The following is a 20,732-nucleotide window of genomic DNA, read 5'->3' on the forward strand; positions in this document are numbered from 1 at the left end:
AGAATTGTTGTATTAAAAGGAATGTTGGATTTCACACAACTCTTAAAATTCATAGTATTTCTGGGATCCAAAAAACTCATAACATACATAAAATTTATAAAAAAAAATGAATTCATTAATTTCATGGATATGTGACCATTTCTCTTATTAATTCAAATTCAAGTGCATCTTCCTTATCGACGAAATGTAATGTTAAGCTTCAGCTAGAATATATTTAATTTGTAAAAATATATCTGAAATACCCACTTTGATCCACTAGTTCGAAGAATTAGGGATTATATTTTTCTTATTTTAACTTGATCCTACAAGGATCACACAATCCAAAAACTTAAAAATGTTCAGTAAAAACATGCAAAATATCATGAAACCTCTTCTTTGGCGCACAAAGTTGGGATGACAAACATAATCTCTTATTTTATTTGTTTTCGCAGTTGAAAATGAAATTAAACTCAAACCAAACTTATATGAAACAAATTTCTAGCTGCTGAATAACTCACAACGCCAGCTGTAATTAGTCCTTACCACTTAAGCCGCTTCTGCCCTCATAAACTCAACCGCAAACGAAAAGTTATGCATGACCCTAAAATCTCGCTAGAGAAACTTCCATCAAACATCATGCTATCTCTTCCTTTACGAGATACAAACACATAACAGCTGTTTTGCGAAGTTCATACTGGACACAGTTAATGTACGTTATTTATAATCTCCTTCCCTCAGCTTAGAAATGATGCTATTAAAACAGTATATCTTTATGCCAGCAGGAATGGAACGGAATTAAAACCAACCTAATAAAGCCGGTATTTTTCTTCTTAAAGCTATAAATCTTGGAAAATTATCTCACCACGGGTTGTTCTGCAAGTCCTATATATGCCACGCGACACACTTAATATCTGCATAATGTCCTTAGTCTGCAATTGCATTTCATTTCATATCTATCCGGGGGGTCTATATATTGAGCACCATGACGAAAAAAAAACTTAAGAAGAACGACCCAAGCATTTGGTATCACACTGCTCTAGATGCACATTTCCAGATACACACGCACACAGACACTGCACTGTACTGCAGCACAGTATGCAAATCCGGACACAAATCCCCTCAGCGATTGCAACTGTTCAGCGGCGTGCGTAAAACGGAAACTGTTTCATGCACACGTCCGTGTAATCCTTCATTCCACAGTTGTAACAGCTGTACTAAACACCGCCGAAGACACACTTGCACTTGCACTTGCAACACCGAAAAGGAACGGTCGCTCGAAATAGCGCGCGCGTCTCTAACTTTCAACTCCCCGCAAGTAAGAAGAAAACGCACGGCCAGATGACCGTTTGCACTGGGGCACTAAAAACTGTCGCTACCGCTGGAGGATAAGACCGAGAACGTGTGAAGCGTACTACGGTCAGACGAAAACTGTTTAGACTTCCGATAGCGACAATCAGCCCAATGGCCTGGCGGCGACTTTCCCGCACATGATTCTGCCCGGCGAAGTTGCAACAAGTTCGCCATTGTTTTTGTCCCATTCGGGCCCCGTTCGGCTGCATCCGGTGGAGGGGAAAATCGTGCTTTCGGTGAAAGCTCCATCAGCCAAGAGGGCGAGCTTTTACTCCACATCGGAAAACCGCGATTCGGTAAAAGTTTTCCTCCGGTAGCTCCGTACCTAGAGTGGTTCAGAAAGACGCAGCTCGTCGTGTTTTATTTGTTGCGCTTAATTCACAGTTCAGGCACGTTCCAGCCTCGGCGTGATTCCGTAAATAGAATCCGCTCATAAAAACATCTCAGTTTCCCACTTGGACAGTTTATTTTATTGGATTTCGTCGTGGCTGTCGCTAAAAAAAAATTTAAACTTCCTTGTCGCCTGTGGTTGGTACAACAAACCAATGTTCCCATATTATTAGTCTCACGTTGTTTTTTTTGCAGATTGCCGAGAGGTGACTAGTGATGATAGTTGCAATAGAAAAAAAACTAAAAGATATACAGTCCTAAAGGTTGTATGAAATGGTGACGTAGGACTGAACAGTGTTATTAGTTATTATAGTGTTATTTTTTAGTTACAAAGCTACAGTGTCAAATTTGTCAAACGATTTTTTCTCACACTTTCCATGAGTCCTTTCATAATAAATTTTACAACGCCTGAATGAATTTTGTAAACGTTTTTCGATATTGTGCCTGTCTTGGCAGTTATATTAGCACAAGGAATTTAACCTAATGAAACAAAACTAATTCTATTTCCTCGAGATTCAAAACCTGAGCTTTTCACAGTGCGGTCTTATATTGGGTTGATCCAGTCAAATCTTTAGTACTGATTTATGTTATACTTATTAGAGATCTTATTATGAAAATGATTTCAAAGCTTTCGCTTAATAACGAATGCGACTAAAATATGTATATTATTTTTAAAGTTAAAAAAACTTCTAACTGTTATGAAATGTCATCTGATCTGATAAGATCCATCTGATAAGATTAGAAGTCCCTGAATAAGTCTTAGTGTAAATTAATACAAACATTTCCCAGTTTCTAGCCCAATAATTATACCGAGCATGTTTGTACAGTATACTCGTGAAATTCCAAAAACAACACAAAATACATTCCAAACTGCATCAAATTTAGAACATTAAAGTTATGATGTAACTTCTTGCAATAAACAATCGATGTAAAGTATAACAAGAAATCGTTAATCTTAGAAATTTAGCATCTTGGGAATTTTATGCTTGCTACAATAAACTGGTATTTGTATGGATTAAAACATTTTTTATACACGTGTTCGAAGTTCGAGACAAAATGGCAGACAACGCAACGTCACGAAGTGACGAACGTAAATTAGAATACAGACACAAATCGAGAAAAAAGAGCCCTATACGACGCTCCATATAACCGTAGAAAAGGCACCATGAAAAAGATGTTCGCTGTGTGGTCAGGGATGCCACTGATTCAGATTATTCGTAAAATATAGATGCCTGATGCTATATCCATTTAGATATCTGTTATATGGAAAAAACCAAACTTGATAGCAGAAAGCCAGAACCAAGTTTTTTTTGTTCTATTTGGAGCCCCAAACAATCCTAAATTTACCGGAAGTCGATTGGTTTAGTCTCCGCTTGGCGCATTGCATTTCAAATTTATATGAATACTAGTTGAACGTTCCCGACGATGCTCGGGATCAAAAGTTTCAAAATTGAAAATCATTTTTTATAATTCATTGCATTATTAGCACAACTCACTTCAAAAATATTTCACATCTTATACATCCAACGACGCTTCAAGTACTTTAACATTCTGAGAACGCACAGAACGGAAATACCCATATTGGATTGCATTTTGTGATTTGGGGATGTTTTACAGAAACTGAAAGTCGCCATTTCGGATTTAAAAATGACGTATGGAGTTCGAAAGTTTCGGAAGTATTGAAATGGTTGGCAGAATACCACTTACATAACATGTGATTTTTATAACGAAAATGTTTGTTGGTGTCCAAGGAACACGTCTGAGAAGAAGTTAACGGTTTAATCCACCTAACTACGTAGAAATTAAAAAAAAAAAAAGATTAAATCAATGAAATGCGGCCTTTCCTCCAGCCAAAAGTCCCAAGATCTAGTTTTAGTAAAAGTAAAAGAGTACACTAAAGTCGCTTTTTACGCGGGGGATACGTGCCGCTTAAAAAATACCGCGTAAATTCCGGAATCCGCGTAGAAAAAGCCGCGTAAAAAACCGCGTAAAAAGCGACCTGAGTGTATTTCGAATCCCGTAATGTGTAACTATCACAAAACTACGAAAACATCAGAAATGTAATTTTTTTCTGCTCGACTCGCACCAAATTAAAACATAAATTCTTCTGCAAGAAAATATTTGCAGATGTTAAAGAAACAACGAACATTCTATTGAAAAAAATTTTGATTTACAGGCGAATTGAGTTCATGCTCAAAAAGTCAAAATTTTGCATGTATTATATGCATAATATATATAAATTTTAAAAAGAGTATTTTAATGTGTTTTTCTGTATGCAAAAAATCATCTTCAAACATACGTAGTTTTTAAAGTAATATCTCTAATATAGCGTTACGGAATTCCATTTTTATATAGTAGATTCGTATGGAAAAACCAAAGTTTTTGCATTTTCCATTCCAACTACTTGGCCGAAGACATCAAAGAGCTAGTGTTTCCCAAAAAAATACTAGAGCTGTTCGAAGTTGAGTATGTTGAAATTTATGTTGCAAATCATTTTTTCTGCCAACACTGCCAGTGTACCGGCGTCAGTCAGATTTCCACCAGAAGTAACCTCTGAAACATGTTGTAGATTCTACCTACACCTAGAATATTGACCTGAATTTGTTTGTTTGATCCAGTTGAGCGTATAAACTTGTTACGACAGGTTATTTCTAATGGGATTCCTACTGGCACCGGTACATTGGTAATGTTGGCAGAAAACAAGATTTTCTGCATTTAAATCGACATGCCCAACTTTGAACAGCTATAGCTCTTCTTGGGGACATCTTAGCTCTTCAACGCCTTCTGCAAAGTTGTTAGGCATCTAAAATACTATACTTTAATATAATGTAGTGCATTATTGGATCATTATTGAGCTCTCTAGAAAGGTGAATGCAAAAAAGTAGGTTTTCTCAGATAAATTTTCATACAAATTTGAAATGAAATGCGCCAAGCGGAGACAAAACCAATCGTCTTCTGATAAGTTCAGGTTTGTTTGGGGCCCCAAAAGGAACCAAAAAAACTTGGTTCTGGAAAATCGATCACTTTTCCCCACCCTACTGTATATACATACATATTCCTACATGTTTTCACGAAATTTATAGATTTTCATACCAAAAATCATGAAAAAAATTTTTAAACATCAAAATAGAGAATAAAATGAGGTATCTTGTGTGTGGTTCTGTTTTTTTTTCATTCGTTGCGTGCCGAGCCAAAGACGAGCGTCGAACACCGATTACTTGATGCTCATCTTGGACTCGGCTCCGTAAAAAGCACGCATCGTTCTTAGTGCTGTGCGTGCTTTATCAAGTTTGTTATTGAAAAGATACCTATTATTTTTCCTCAAATGTCTTTCCTGAACATTAACAAACATTTCAATGAATAATAATTACATATCATAGCTTTGAATTTCAATTTAGAGGCAAATTGAGTTCAAATATTCATGATTTTGCTTGTTTAACGTAGTGTTGTGAATAACATCTCAATTTTCAATAATCAAAACTTTGTTTTTTTACTCAAAAGGCTTTCCTGAACATAAACAAACATTTTAATGGAAAAAATCATATATAATAGCTTTGAATTAAGATTTAGAGACAAATTCATGATATTGCATGTTTTACTTAGTTTTGTGAATAATACCTCTATTTTCAGTTATCAGATAACAATTTTTTTATCTCGAATGTCATTTTTGAATATCAACGAACATTTTATTGAAAAAAATCACGTGTCATCGCTTTGAATTCTGATTTAGAGATTTGAGCCTAAAAAAATATGATTTTGCATTTTCCAGTTGGTTTTGTGGAAAATATTTAAATTTCAAATAATCAGATACCTATTATTTTTCCCTCAAATATCTTTCCTAAACACAACGAACATTTTATTATAGTAAAAATCACAGATCACTGCTTCGAGTTTTGATTTAAAGGAAAATTCAGCATAAAAGTCATGGTTTTGCAGGTTTCACGTAGTTTTGTGAATAATATCTCAAGTTTTAGTGATCAGATACTAATTATTTTTTCTCAAATGTCCTTCCTGAACATTAACAAACATGTTAGTGAAAAAAGAATCATATGTCATCGCTTTGAATTTTGCTTTAGAGGCAAATTTAGCACAGAAAGTCATAATTTCGCATGTTTTACGTAGTTTTGTGAATAATATCTCAAGTTTTAGTTATTAGATACCTATTATTTTTTCTCAAATGTCTTTCCTGAACATCAGCGAACATTTTGATGTTAAAAAACCTACATGTCACCGCTTAATATTTTTGATTCAGAACGATTCAAAATGATGATGATTACTGTACACCTCAGAAACTGAGGGAATAATATCAACAAGATCAAGCGTTACGGAATTCCATTTTTATATAGTAGATTCGTATGGAAAAACCAAAGTTTTTGCATTTTCCATTACAACTACTTGGCCGAAGACATCAAAGAGCTAGTGTTTCCCAAAAAAATACTAGAGCTGTTCGAAGTTGAGTATGTTGAAATTTATGTTGCAAATCATTTTTTCTGCCAACACTGCCAGTGTACCGGCGTCAGTCAGATTTCCACCAGAAGTAACCTCTGAAACATGTTGTAGATTCTACCTACACCTAGAATATTGACCTGAATTTGTTTGTTTGATCCAGTTGAGCGTAGAAACTTGTTACGACAGGTTATTTCTAATGGGATTCCTACTGGCACCGGTACATTGGTAATGTTGGCAGAAAACAAGATTTTCTGCATTTAAATCGACATGCCCAACTTTGAACAGCTATAGCTCTTCTTGGGGACATCTTAGCTCTTCAACGCCTTCTGCAAAGTTGTTAGGCATCTAAAATACTATACTTTAATATAATGTAGTGCATTATTGGATCATTATTGAGCTCTCTAGAAAGGTGAATGCAAAAAAGTAGGTTTTCTCAGATAAATTTTCATACAAATTTGAAATGCAATGCGCCAAGCGGAGACAAAACCAATCGTCTTCTGATAAGTTCAGGTTTGTTTGGGGCCCCAAAAGGAACCAAAAAAACTTGGTTCTGGAAAATCGATCACTTTTCCCCACCCTACTGTATATACATACATATTCCTACATGTTTTCACGAAATTTATAGATTTTCATACCAAAAATCATGAAAAAAATTTTTAAACATCAAAATAGAGAATAAAATGAGGTATCTTGTGTGTGGTTCTGTTTTTTTTCATTCGTTGCGTGCCGAGCCAAAGACGAGCGTCGAACACCGATTACTTGATGCTCATCTTGGACTCGGCTTCGTAAAAAGCACGCATCGTTCTTAGTGCTGTGCGTGCTTTATCAAGTTTGTTATTGCCTGTAACAGTATGTCTCCTCCAAGACAACAGTTTTGATAACATTATCACAGCAGATGATTGAATGGTCTGTTGAAGGTGGTTGTTACGAAATTTAGAAAAAAAATTCCCTTTGAGACATATATAGTCTATGCTAGCGGAAATTCGACTTTAAAATGTTGTATCAATTTTCACTGCTGAGCCATGAAATAATAATTATATTGACCTGTCACAAAATCGTCCATCATTTTATCTGTCCAATTATATACCGTATTGCATCAAATTTCGAAAACTTAAGCTATGATGTAACTTCTTGCACTAAAAAATCTTCGAAAAATGAACTTTCTCATCGATCTTGAAGGATTAGCATGTTAGTTATTTTATTGTTGTTGCAATAAAGTGCTATTTATATAGATTTATACACGTTTTGTAATCGCTAAGAGATAGAAAGGCAAACCGTTTGAATACTGACTGTCACGTTTTCAACGCCTGCTGATTGCCCGGTAGTGGCCCTACAGCTATACATCACTGAGTGGAGGACATTCCAAGGAACGAAATGACGAATAATAATAATTCTTTTTATTACACTAGCTTATTCGATTTTTATTGTAAAGTGTTCGAAGTTTGAATCAAAACGGTATTAATAATTTATATCTATCGTGTGATTATTGTGGGTACCTGGATATTGTGGTATTGAGGGGAATGAAAGAGCTGATCTGTTGGCGAGAAATGGATCAACGCAACCATTCATAGAACCAGAACCATTTTGTGGGATTTTAGAATGTGCCCTCAAAATGGAACTCAAGAAGTGGGGAAAATCAACAATAGATATCATCTGGAAAAAAATGAAACAGCTCGACAATCGAGGAGATTTATATCACCCAACAAAACAGTAACTCCAAAACTACTTAATATCTCCAAAAAAGATCTTTGTACCTTCAGTGGCCTTGTGACGGGTCACTGCTCAAGCAAATATTACTTAAAGCAGATAGGTAAGTTGCATGATGATGCCTGTCGCTTCTGTAACCAAGATAGAGAAACCTCGGAACATTTACTGTGTGACTGCGAAGCACTCTTACAAAAGAGGAAGCAATTTTTTGATATAAACATATTACAACCATTAGATGTTTGGATGACTTCTCCAAATTAGGCAGTGAGCTTTATTCGTTCAATAATACCTTATTGGGACGATGCCTATAATCAGCAAGTGGAAATCAGTCAATCAAATAGGGGTAGGACACTCTGATGAGGCTTACATTAAACGGGGCCCGCCACAATAGATCAAATAACTGGTCGCAGTGGAAAATGCACCCAACAGGAAAAAAAATCGTGTGATTACACCGTAATCACTGTTAAAATCTTTTTCGTACTAGCTTCAGCAGAGCCATTGGTAGGCTCAATTATGACTGATAAGAGACATTTTCACTGGTTTGAGCCGCATTTAATATACTCCCAGCAAATACTCAATAACCAAAAACAGTGTTTTTCTAGACGCGTCAGATGTTCCCTGAGGCTCACACTTAAGAACTTTTCTCTTATATTTAGTCCGAATGCAATCAAACCCTGAAGAAAAATATAGCGAAAACGACAGCCAAGAAGGATGCTCAAATCAATCGTATTTCTAAGAGAGATCCGTTCAAGCCTGCAAAGAAGATCAGAGATGAGCTGAATTTGTCTTAAAGTTCCCAAACAATCCACAGACGGTTTGTGGTGCAAAAACTCCAGCAAAGTTTCCACGCTCACACAAAAGCATCTGTTAACGAGGTTATATTTAGCCAAACTATTTTCTGAGTGATAAGACCCAGAAAATAGCCCGAGAATACAAAATATGCTGTGGTCGAATTAAATTTGATCGTTTCTGATGTAAAATATTGGTTACATTCTCCGATTAAATGAGTCTTCAATGCACGGTACAAGGTCACTTTTTACGCGGATTTCGGAATTTACGCGGTTTTTTCACGCGGATTCCTGTTTTGTGTTTTATCGTGGTAATAGCCGCATCTATTTGATTGCTTCTTGTGATCGACTCGGATTCCGGAATTTACGCGTTTTTGTTACGCGAATTCCAGATTTACGCGGTTTCCTTTTACGTGGCAACTATCCCTCGAATAAAAAGCGACTTTAGTGTCTATGACAAAAGCGTTCAAACACGGAAGAGGTAACATCATGTTTTGGAGAAGCTTTTTCTGGTAAGGAGTTGGTCTCCAGGAACTGGATCAACCAGATAATGGACCAGCACCTTTCGCTCAGATATTTAAGACGTCAAAAAACCGCGGAGTCGGACAACGACCACAAGCACATGAAATTCGAGATATGATTTACTAAACACAGGTCGACGCTATAGAATTCACACTGTTTCTAAAGCTCTTCCAATAACGTGATCGAAATTGTTTTGTCTGTGGAAAACTCCACTAAAATCAATTCAAATCGATATATATCAGAATGGAGTTCTGTCTGTCTGCCTGTCTGTCTGTCTGTCAGATTGAGACCCCTCCCTCCTCCCACCTCAAATGAAGCACAAATTATTGCATAACTCGAGGAATAATCAAGCAAATGGAACCAAATTAGGTATTAGGGAAGCAAGAAATATTTCTATGGCAGTTTGACACCTCTCCCTGCTCTAGAAGGGAAGATCTATACTATAACGCAAGAACTAATTTGGCAAATGAAACCAAGTATGGCATGTGCAGGTTTTGGGAGCAATTGAATCCAAATATGGTATGGCTTTTGGAAGCATGAAATATTCCGATTATGGTTCGATCTGGAATGAAGGGTTTCCTTACAAATGAAAGACAAATTTTTGCATAACTCGAGAACTAATCAGGCAAATTGAATTAAATTTGACATTTGAAAGCAAGGAATATTTCTATGGGAGTTTTACACCTCTTCCTCTTCATACAAACGTAGCATAAATTTCTACATAACTCAAAAACTAGAGGAGGATTTTAGAGTACAAGATATGTTTCTATGATGGTTTGACAACCCTTCTGACTCAAGAGGGGAGGTGATCTTACACAAATGGAACACATATTTCAACAGGTTTTCTTGGAATACAGCTTAAAATGATCGGGATAATGCACAGAAGACAAAGATCGACCTCGTACACCTTTTCATAATTTTGGTTTCTGGAAAATAGCCCAAAATGACCGAATTGAGTATTTCTGGAACCTGAATGATACCCACAGATCAAAATTTTACTCCACAACAGCCTAAAACGACCGAATACCATTCAAAATATGTATTTACGAAATTAGAATGATACCTAGTGGCCAATAATTGGCCATTCCATTTTGAATTCTAAGATGGCGACATCCGCTCTCTGGAAACAGGGTAAACCAAAAGTTAACTCCAGATGCCATTTTGATTTGATTCAGGGCCACCATATTATTTTTGAAGAATTATATTTTAGTGTAAGATAGAAATTATTGACAATTGATACAAAATAGTCAGAAATAATAATTAGGTCTAGATTTTAAAAATAATTGAGAAGGAGAAGTTTATTTCGAACTTATAATTTGAGATCACTCTCGAATGCAACAATGTGTTTGATGTAACAAACAGTCTCATGTATTTTTACGTCAACCTTGTGGTCATGGCTTTTTACACCACTACTTCGAACATACGATTCATACACCCAACGCAAACGGGGAATATTTTATTACTTTTGGGCAATTTTTTATTACTTTTTGTGTCTTATGACTGCGCATTATACACAAAAAGTAACAAACAAAAAGTAATAAAAATTATGACGGCCACATGCTTGTATGTGTTTCTGCAGGAGAACATACAGCCAAGCACCGCAATGCATATGTTGGCAAGACTTCACTCGCTGCATTAGTATTGATGCAACGATCTGGTTCATTTTTTCCCCTTCATCCACACATAATCAGAAGCTCAACCGCCAACCTCAAATGTCCAATTTCGTTTCGTCCGCCAGTGTTTACTTGAAATGGAAATATGTAATACTGTCTGACCAGAGTTGCCGAAGTTGCGAATATTGTTCTGGATGGGCACAAGTTTTGTATTTTCAAACAGGCCCAAAAGAGTTTCCAAGAACCAATGATTATGTGCTGTGAATAGCTTGCAAGAAAGCGAATGTTTTTATTTTTCTCTAACGCAGTTTACAGATCGTGATGTCATTTCAAGGCGCATTTCAAGTCTTTGAAATCATCAACGTTTCCATACTCTATGACGGGGAAAATGTTGCTTGGCAGCTCTTGTCATATTTTTTCGCTACTCCGTATGCATACAACGAGCGAACTAATACACGCCCACCGGATGAATTGGAGATTGAAAAAACTTGTAACATGTGCAACTTATGCGACGGTGTGTGATTTTTTTTTTGACTTGATGTGGAAAGGGAGCATTTTTCGACAGAAAAAACGTTGCATGTGGTTGAAACGACCATTATTAGATAGTCGTACTCTCATAACACGTGCTAAATATATGACAGTATGTGTTGTTACTTGACTGGGGAAGAATTTTATTGCTTTTTAAGTAATGGATTTGTTACCTAAAAGGCAATTTTGCGCTATTGCTTCTAAAGTAATAAGGAAAAGTTTTGCGTGTACTTATGAACAACACAAACTGTTTGTTTTTGAAATAGAGAAACGATCACTTTCAAACTCAGCGATGCGAGTACCTAGTTAATGTATCAAACATTTATTTGTACTTCTACGACAACTTCGTGGTCGTTACATTACACACAACTTTTCTGTTTTTATAAGTTTCGTCAATCTGAAATCTGAAACGAAAATTTTTGATTTTATTATTTATTTTCGACTAGGGAATAACTCCATAGATATTTAAACCGTTCTGACTCAAGTAAAATTTTTCAAAATGACAGATATGTTATTAATTTTTTTTCCAAAAACTTCGATGTTCATTCCCAAGTAACAAAATAGCTTATATCAAAGTTTTTAATAGTTCATACAACCGAAACATAAAACCTTCAATGCTTACTTCGCAGTTATAACAACCTAATAACAAAAGTTATAAACATATGTCATGGCTAGTTGGCCCAGCTCTATTGAAGTAATCAAAACTTCATATGCGCTCCACCATAGGATCATATGTTTTTTTACAACCCAATTTGATTGCCATAGAATGGCCTCGAAATTTTAACAGAGATATATTCTCCTAATTAAGTGTGGTGCAATAAATTTTGTCTTGGTTTCGTTCCTCAGTGAAAACATTTTTCTTCCGGCATTGCAAACAGAAAGTTCTATTTCCAGATTAATTGATAATTGAATATGTTGTTGTCCTTTAAATAGTTTTCGTGCATGTAAAAACACATGCCGTGGAACATTCATGGTGAAACCGGCCACGAATTTTCTCCTGAACGCTGTGCGCCGCCGAATATCTGCAGAATATTAATATTTATTCAAAATTGAGTTCTCCTGAACTAAAGTGATTATTGAGTAAATGCCAGGATTTGCATTTTACTAGATGTATGCGTGGTATCGTGAACATTGTGAAAGAGAATGATAACTTTAGATTTAATTACATAATTTGGCATTATTCCATTTAAGACGACATGTTGTTTTATATAAAACCTCAAATGCATTTAAAATGCTGTATCATCACTGATTCTTTTAATTCGATCACAACTTAACATATTATATACCAAATAAGCCTATCGTAGCATTTGCTTTTCTATACACGAGGACTACCTTTTTGCCCTGTAAGGTGTTTTTTTCACTCTCCGAGCTACACCAAAGCTACACTTTTTCTGTCCCAGACTACACCCGAAAGAGACAAGGTGTAGCTTGAAGACTCCAACAACAAAATCAAATGCTTTAAAATGCCGTACGAAAGTAACTGTGTCAGAATTCGTGAAACGGATCACCAAAAATCGCGATGTCTAATTTTTTCAAATAAGTATTAATAACTTCAAGAGTTTCACCCGGGAAGTTGATTTTCCAATTTTTATTGAATTTGATTCAGTTTACAAGTTGTTATTTTCATTTGAAATTTAGCTCAAAAATGTTTTTAAACAGACATAGCTTTAAAAATATTGCATCGAATTTGATGAAATTTTCACAGCAGATGCATCCTTAGTTGTAGTTTCCGAAAATATTTTTTTTGGAAAATTTTTTGGAAAATTTATTTAAAACAATATGTTGAAAATCTATGTTCTGGGGCACTGAAAAATCTGCAAAAAATCAGAAGTATTTTTGGTGAAATTTCGAAACTGCTCTGAAAATTTCGCGGTGGTGTTATTTTTTGATCAAAAGATATGGGATTTCAAAGTTGGTGCCTAGCGCATTTTCAAGCGAGAAGCGAGTGAGCAGTACTACTATTGACAATCCCAGTTTCAGTTATATGCAAAAATTCTGTAAAGTTTGTAAAATTAGTTTAATAGAAATGATTTTTAGTCGCAAAATAGTCAAAATATGCTTAGTCTGTTGTCCAACTTAACGATGAAGACAGTTTATTTTATGCCCCTAACAACTCGCAAGCCTACCTACACATTTTACTAAAAAATAATGCAAAATACAGAATGCATCAGCGGGGTAAGATCGCCCGTGCTATTACTTTTAGTCATTATGGTGCACTCTTTGGTATGAGAACTGGAGAAAACTTGGTTTAGGAGCATTTCTCGCTTGAAAATGCGTTGCGGCACCAACTTTGAAGGCTCAAAAAATAACGCCACCGCGAAATTTTCAGAGCAGTTTCGAAATTTCGTCAACAATACTTGTGATTTTTTTCAGAGTTTTCAGTGCCCCAGAACATAGATTTTCAACATATTGTTTTAAATAGTTACTATTGAAAAAATATTTTTTTCTTCAAAAAAAAATATTTTCGTAAACTACAACTTAAGATGCATCTGCTGTGAAAATTTCATCAAGTTCGATGCAATATTTTTAAAGCTATGTCTATTTAAAAACAATTTTGACCTAAATTTCAAATGATAATAACAACTTGTAAACTTACTCAAATTCAATAAAAAAACTCTTGAAGTTTTTAATACTTATTTGAAAAAATTGACATCGGTGACATAGTGATCCGTTTCACGAATTCTGACCCAACTGTAGTTTCGTTCGAGTATTCGTTTTCGAGCTAAAAAGTGTAGTCTGGGACGGTTAACTACCACAGCAAAAACGAATCCGACATGAAAAAAGAATGGCCAACTGACTTCTCCTTTGCTATGAAATCTATCCCTGGTTGAAAATTATTTTCATGTGTCCAGTGCAACCAGAGGAATTTTAATGTTTTTGAAATGTTTATTTTTATTCAACGGAACAATCAAATTGTTGAATTGTGGTGGCTTCTAAATCATTTTTGTATACCAATTGGAACAATATGGGCCAATACGACTCGATTGGCCACGCCGCGCCGGGAGTACGTTTGGGGTATTGTCTTGTTGTCTTTTTCCTGGGATTTCTTGTACCTCTCCTCTATGTACATTAGACTGGGACACGGTTATATGGGAAAACAGCGATGGTGTTATTTTTTCGCTCCCATGTACTTTTCGTGTTCCTTATGGGTCCTATAACAACTGTGTAACTTTTCAGATCGATCGGTGAAACACCAGAAGAGTTTTTCCCAGGAAAATTTCCTACAAATATCATGTATTGATGTTTTTTAAGAGCCAACTTGACATCTCTAGAGAATAAGTATTGAAAAAGTGGATTTTTCCCCATATAAAATCGTATAAAAACTTTAAAAATCTGCGCAAATCGGGCGTTTCACCGATCGATCTGAAAAGTTACACAGTTGTAATGGGACCCATAAGGAACACGAAAAGTGCATGGGAGCTAACATTTATTTTCTGTCCCATCCTAATGTCGAACTTCTTGGCCAGTTTCCTGGTGTAGGCGAATCGTGTTCTTTGCTACAGGTTTCAATTTCGTCCGCTTGGCGGCGCTTATTTTAGAACCGAGCGATCGTATTGTAAGTCGTGGATTTATTGTGGTCCTCCTTTAAAAAGTGTCTTACCTTTCTACGATTTCGGATGCTGTCGAAGCATTCCATCTATTCTTAAAAATCGGTTAAGGCATTTCAAAGTTATGGTGAAATATTCAAACAAACATTAACTTTTGATTTTTGATTCAGTTAACGCTTGTTGGCGCATTTCTTTGCATTTTGTGCTGTAAATACGAAACTTCATCAAAAATCCGTTCTGCAAAAAAAAATACGCACTTTGGTTCGACTTACGAACTGGACTTACGGCTGGTGTGTTAATAAAGAGCTCTTATGGGCCGCCTGATACCATACAACCTTCTGAAGCATGGGGCATCCGCAATAGCCTAGTTTCTTTAGTTGACTTATGAAGAAAAAATGCGCGTGTGTACTATTAATGTTTAATTTTTACTACCAAATTAGCCCGATTTCATAAATATGAAAGGCGCCCAGTATTTTAATTCGTTTCGAGAGCACACCAACAGCATATATATTACAAATCCTACCATTCCAAACGGAGCTTTCTTCTATTCCAAGTTAACCATCGAATGTGCCGACAACCATCAAATTACCGTACACCGCAGCATAGCTAGTAGGAACATGAGGTCCATCCGTGTAAAACAACTCATCGTGGTTGTCGCTAATCCAACAGTTCAGGCACGTCCCACAAACGGCGTAAATTTGGCCGTAAAGGCTGCCTGGTTCGCTTGTGGGGACGCATCGCATCCCGTTTTATCGGTTGAATTTTATTAGTTTATGCTTTTGAATGCTGCTGTTTTTACGTCTAAATCAGCCGCCCTCGACGATTAGCTAGTGGATCCGCCCGAATTGTTGCTTAATTTATTTATTTATTGTCAGTCAATTGCGTTTGAGGAGTGGGTGAAACTTGCGATCATTTTCTGCTAATTTATTGAGGCTCACGGGGAATAAACATCTGGTTTGGTCTAAACGACAGGGAAATTATAGCTTTATCTTTGTTGATAAGCAATAAGCTATTGTTTTTATTAAGATAATCCTACAGTTAAAAATTCAATAATTTTCACAGACAAAGAGCTGTTGATAGAACCACTCTACACTTTTACATAACACCTTCAATCATCTTTACTTTTCTATTTCAGTCTCTTTCATTGAGTGAAAGTGATAATGAAAAAATCCTATAGTTCTTTTCCACTTTACACTGTTTTGTATAAATGAATAATTAAGTTTAAAAGGAAAAGAATACATAAATTCTTGTGAAAATAACAATTTTGGTGTGCATTACTACAGACTATCGAAGGAGGAATATTCCACCATTTTTGCCGTACTTTGGTTAATCACATAATAATAATAATAATAAAAGTGCAACGATTCTAATTTTACATCCATGGAATCAGGATTGTGACCTTCCGTTTTCAATTTCAAATAAGTATTTAACTTTTATAGCAAGTTAGTCAAAATTACTTCTACAGTGGAATATAGGAAAAAACGAAATCCGTGGAACGATTCTAAATTGAGATATATTTATTTTTTTTTTCATTCATTGTTTGACATTATAGTCAATTAAAAATGGACATTGAATGCGGTTACTTCAACCCAAAATCCAAACTGAAAGCTCCAAGGAGGAAAACCATTGCTGCCGTTTTCGAGCGATAACATGAGCAAACACTGTATCAGTGTATTACAATGCATTGAGTTTGTTGAACTGGGCAGAGAACGCAAAATAAATTCGGACGGCGATCACACAACGGCAGTGCTGTTTAGTTTAAAAGAGATCGTACGGGCAAAAGAAACGCAACTTGCCTTTTAATAAACTAACATCTCGGTTCCAGAGGTAACATAAATCAACCCGGATCAACTTATTTAAGTGTGTCGTCGGTGGTAATTCAACTGCGCAGTTGTTGGTTCGGAGTGATTAGTTTATAACAGTTTATTGGAAGAAAAAAAAACACTGCGAGGCGTACAGGACAAATAGATTCTAACAGTATATACAAAGATCAAGATAACTGATAAATAGCTGTTACTGAATGAATATAGACTTGAAATGTTCACGGTCTATACATTTTTTTATAATTCCTATGGGAGGTTGTCCACGGAGGAAGACGGTGGCCAAAATCGTCAGAAATCTGTGCACGTGAAATGTCTATAGCCCCTATCTAAAAAATAAAACATTGTCTATAAACGAGTTGTAGAAACTAGATTTCAAGGCTTGGAAAAAATTAGATAGAACTTACAATTATGAACCAATTGAAAAACTCGGGGTTTATCTTTTTGAAACAAAATAACTACTTATATTACCGATATTGGATCATGTTACTAGTTGATTTGAGAATGTTTAAAGTTTTCAACAGATTCATTCCTGTTTTTGAAGTAGAATACTTCTCTCAGGAAGTTCGGCTACATAGGGATGTGAAATGAAAATCTAAAATCGAAAAAAGTGAAAAATATGTCCAATTTCAAATGCTAATAAATCGGTTAGTATTCGATGGATTTCCTTCGTTCTTGCAGCAATAGATTGCAAAATCTTCTAAGATTCTTCCCAAAATAAGATAATTGTAATTTTATTATTCACACTTTTGTACTATTGAAAATAGTCAAGCCTTGTCAAAACGAAAAATTCGACCTCTGATTGGTCGTTATATGCTTGCTGCCCAAGCACGGTCGACAGGATCATATACCTTGCAATTGAAAACATGCTATTTGGCCTATATAAGAGCCTGTTTCAGCCGGAGCTGCTCATAATAGTTCTAGACAGCGACAACAGCAGTCGTCCTTCCTTAGCAGCAGCACTAGCTCTGTGGTTGGTCACCACGTCTCAGGAGCAGCGCGGTTTTTCTCAGCGTGTGTCGCCAGACTGCCATTATTCCCCCCGTGTTGGGGCAGCATGATGATTGCCATCAGGAAATCCAATTTCGGACAGCAAAATGCCTTTTTTAAGGCAAATAAACAAGTCATTGAATGTTATTAATTTTTGTCAACGCAAGCAAGCATTCTGTGTTGCATCCTAGCAATTCAAATTTATCGCACCCGTCTAATTTACTGAATGTGAAATAGCTTCCACAGTGCATTTTGTCCGTGTATCTTAATTCCCCCAATGTTAGGGCAGCTTAAAGGTTGTAATTAGCAACCGATTTTGAACAGCAACATGCTTTTTCAAGGCAAATAAAAAATAATTGAAGGTTAGGCAGCGCAAAGGCTGCGATCAGCATAACCGACATTGAATAATTAACTGCCCTGTTAGTACGCATTAACAAAAGCAGTTAGTTCGACTATGCAGAGCTAATATGAAGTCGTTTCAATCAATCAGCATAAACAGAATTTCGTCGTCTCCCAGCTGCCAAGTTGCAACATGATGCAACACGCAACAGCGAGCAAACGAAATCGCTTGATGTTACAAACCGCAATAAGATACGGGTTAAAACCGTTGCGTGTGTGAGAGCACCATCGGTGTTTATTCGCTGGATACACTATCTACTGTCTACTGAACGCAATAATCTGCTTACATGCGACACGGGGACGGGAACATTTTCTTCAACCAAGCTGCACAACACGTCACAAAACATGTTATTTTGTTGCTTCAATAAGAGTGCTATCGGTCCGGCTCGACAAGAAATCATTTTTGTGCATCCGTGCTACGAAACTGAGGAAAAACTTTAGAAACTGAAAAAAGAAATGGAGCTTATCAAATGATCGCTCTGAGCCGGAATGAAGTCACATATATTTTTCAAGTTATATCATTCCACCACGTACGTAAAATAATTCATTCCTATTTTCATCCCTATATAAGAGCCTGTTTTAGTCGAAGCCGCTCATAATAGTTCTGAACAGTGACGACAGCAGTCCTCCTTTAGCAGCAGCGGGAGCGAGCAGTGGGTACCATCGATAGCAGATAGCGGCCACAACTGTGGCATGGCTGCGGATAAGCGTAGCAGTTTCAGCGGATCTCACCATCGACAGCAGCAGGGCCAGCAGATGCAGGTACAGCGGATACCAATGGCGGCCACAACTGTGGCATGGCTACGAATAGCGTTGCAGTTGCTCAGCAGTTGGGCCAGTGTATAGCGGCCACAACTGTGGCATGGCTATGCATAGCGTAGCTGTTGCAGCGGGTATATCAGCATCGATAGTAGCAGGGTCAGCTGATGCAGCGACACTCCCTTCACTGAAATGCTGTTTCAGCGTGGTAGCGGGAAGCATCAGCAGCAGGCTTGCATGAAGTGAAAACATCAGCCAGCAACTTTCTCTAAGGCCTCTGCCATAGTAGACGCGAAAAGCGGCGCGAACCGATTCGCTCGGCCGTAGGTTTATGCACAGCTCTACTAATGGCTGTACATTAACCTACAGCCGAGCGAAACGGTTCGCGTCGCTTTTCGCGTCTATTATGGCAGAGACCTAATTGGAAAGTTGTATCATTTTGTTCAGAAGAATATTATTGTCGGTAATATTACAGAGATGCGATTGCGTAAATCCGATTTTGAATTGAACAATTGTTCTTTTGAGAACAAATAACACACTTATTTGAAGAGTTAATAGCTTTTGGTACCAATAGCAGTATAGTGACAGCCTCAGCGGTAGATGCAGATGCAGCCGGTACTTCCCTGAGGCCGATGTAAAGGTAAATGGGAGCAGCACGGCGAAACAGTTAGGGTAATGCTTAGACGCGCGTCATTTCTCGTTCTTGATATTCCCCACGTGAAACGACGCGCTTTCGTATGATAGCGGTGGTATTAGCGGTAGATGCATTTGCCAACACTTCCTCCAGTAAAGCCGTGTCTAGTTTTCAATGTGAAAACACCTTTCTCATTGTGTTGACCGTGCGCCTTAGTCCTCACTATCAAGGTAACACAGAGATGTAAGATAAACACTACATCCTATGATAAATTGAACAATTGTCCTTATAAGGACAACAAATGAATTAATGAAGATTTAATTTTGAATTGGAATACTTCTCTCAGGAAGTTCGGCTACATAGGGATGTGGAATGAAAATCTAAAACTGAACAAAGTGAGAAAAATTTCAAATGCTAATAAATCGGTTAGTTTTCGATGGATTTCCTTCGTTTCTGCAGCAATTGATTAGAAAATCTTCTAAGATTCCTACCAAATGCATGAAATTGCAATTTTATCATTCGAACTATTGTACTATTGAAAACTCTTAAGCCTTGTCAAAACACAAAATTCGACCTCTGATTGGTCGTTATACCACGCTTTCCCAAGCACGGTCGGCAGAGTTATGGACCTAGTAAATTGGGAATGCATCATTTGGCCTATATAAGAGCTTCATCAGATAATGAACAAACATTTCATCGGATATTAAATTGAACAACTGAAATTTGAAGAACAAAAATGATTATTTGAAGAGTCAATATTTTCTCGTTTGGCGCTATAATCCAAAGTTAATTATCTTCATCTACATGCATACTCTGATTATAATTACGTGTTTGCGTCGCTTAGTGTTTGGCTACGGTCATGCAGAACGCAAATAACGGCGCGATGCGATTCGGCAAGACGAAATCTGTTGAAATGTATAGCTCTACTTCGCCTTAAAAAGAGCTGTACATTTCACCACGGTCATATGCATATTACAATTCGGCAGCACCTCAACTTCTCATTTGCACAAAATTTAAAAATATTCAATGAACTTCATTCAAAATATCAGACAAAAATAAATTACAATACTGCCAATGAACGGTCAATGTTTATTTACTAGAAAAAATGACTGACACGCAAGCAGCCGGGTTACCTTTCTTGTAAAAGTATTCTACTTCAACCTTGCGGTCGTGGCTTTGCATACAACCTTCTTGTGATTTTTTTTTTGTTCAATCAAAGTTTATTTGACACGGTACAATACAAGTTAATGTTTTAC

At 36.6% G+C, this 20,732-nt stretch overlaps 1 protein-coding gene across 1 annotated transcript in view; it reads right to left on the minus strand.

Moving 5' to 3' along the window:
• The window catches only part of LOC129727187 (uncharacterized), a 280,609-nt gene extending 279,215 nt beyond the window's left edge, over positions 1-1,394 (minus strand). Inside the window, exon 1 of the mRNA XM_055684744.1 lies at positions 842-1,394. The gene's annotated coding sequence lies outside the window, so the exon portion shown is untranslated. The remainder of the gene's footprint in view (positions 1-841) is intronic.
• Positions 1,395-20,732: the final 19,338 nt, after the last annotated feature.

Source organism: Wyeomyia smithii, chromosome 3 (assembly GCF_029784165.1).
Source record: "Wyeomyia smithii strain HCP4-BCI-WySm-NY-G18 chromosome 3, ASM2978416v1, whole genome shotgun sequence".
Taxonomy (NCBI): Eukaryota; Metazoa; Arthropoda; class Insecta; order Diptera; family Culicidae; genus Wyeomyia; species Wyeomyia smithii.